The sequence below is a fragment of the Neomonachus schauinslandi genome, chromosome 11 (assembly GCF_002201575.2).
Source record: "Neomonachus schauinslandi chromosome 11, ASM220157v2, whole genome shotgun sequence".
NCBI lineage: Eukaryota > Metazoa > Chordata > Mammalia > Carnivora > Phocidae > Neomonachus > Neomonachus schauinslandi.
The window spans coordinates 77,205,379-77,206,886 of NC_058413.1; the positions used below are offsets into that span (position 1 = coordinate 77,205,379).

The following is a 1,508-nucleotide window of genomic DNA, read 5'->3' on the forward strand; positions in this document are numbered from 1 at the left end:
TCATGGGCAGGGAAGGGGTCATGTGGGGGATGGTCTTCTAGGCATTTATTGTTATCAGGATTTTTCTGGCCTAGTGGTATTTCCAGTCATTGCAAAACACCTTCATCAATGCCTCAAGAAAGTGCAATAAGAAATAAGTACAATGGGTTTTAGTTAGAGCATAAGTTAAGCAGTATTGTCTCTTTCTGGTTTTAACTTTTGGGGTCTATAGTTAAACAAGAGGGCTCACTAACATTCAGATTTTATTTTGTTTGTTTGTTATTAGAACAACTCAGCAAAATAAAATTCCATGGTTTCACACATACATCATAGGCCAAAAAATAAATAAGTAAACAGCAACTTCATAGACAAAAGGGGAAAAAAAGGAGCCTTTTATCTTTGGCCTTTTTAACCATCTCATACAAACCAACTACTTATAGTACAGCTAAGTACATACAAAAATTTTACTGGAATGCTCGGAATAAGATTTTTTGTTGTTGGTTTTGCTTTTTTTTACAAGTTTTTTTTTTTCTTCTTCTTCTTCTTATTTGAGGTTATAATGAACATGGTCACACCACAAGTAAAGTAAGAAGCAAGACAGAGAATGCTCTGAAGGCTGGTTTGATCATCCAAGATAATTAAAAATGGCAGACCATATACAAAATGTAAATAAAAAATAGAAACACATTTTCTTTTTAAAATACTTTTAAGAAAAACAGCAAGACCTTGGAAGTTTGGGTTCTTTTTCCTCCCCCATTGCAGATTCTCATTATGGTTTAGGGTGGCAGGGTGTGTGTGTCCTCTGCCATGGCGCTGGCCGCATGGGGCGGCCCGGCAGGACTGTCCATTCCAAGGTAGACTGCATTTAGATTCTGACATGGGAAGCAGAGGGTGAATATGTCAGAGAAGTATTTGTTTTTGTTAAGTGTAACTTTTCATTTTTTTGCTGTCTAGTCATCCTCATCAGTCTGCTTCTTGGTGTGGACATCCTTATCCTCATCATCTTCACCTGCCCGTGTGCCCGTAGCTGTCTCAGCCTCCTGGTCTTCCTCTCTACCCTCTTCCTCACCATCGCCTTCCTTCTCTTATTCTTCCTCCGTTTGCTCCTCCCTTCTTCCTCTTCTTCATCTTCCTCTTTGTCAACCTTCTGCTCCCCATTTTCCTCTTGAGCATTCCCATCAGCATGCATGTCTCTTCCATTCTCACCCCTGCACAACTTCCTTTTTCTCCTCTAAGTCCTTGGTGGTGATTTCAGAGCTGGTGTCCACGGCTGTGTCTGACATGATGGGACAATCCAGTAATTCAATGTAGCAGATTAAAAGGAAAGCAGGATTTGGAGGACTTTGATGATGAAGCTGCCGGAGTCTACAGTGGAGGTGGGTGCAGTGAGCAAGGAGCTGGACTGGAAACAATGCAACGTTGCTGTTTCAGAGCAGCCAGTGGGGTCAGATATGTTTTAAATTATGATGTCCTTCGACAGATGAATGGATAAAGAAGATGTGGTATATATATACAATGGAATATTATGC

General features: G+C 40.5%; 1 pseudogene; it reads right to left on the reverse strand.

Moving 5' to 3' along the window:
• Nucleotides 1-929: 929 nt before the first annotated feature.
• LOC110570965 lies at nt 930-1,262 on the reverse strand (annotated as a pseudogene).
• Nucleotides 1,263-1,508: the final 246 nt, after the last annotated feature.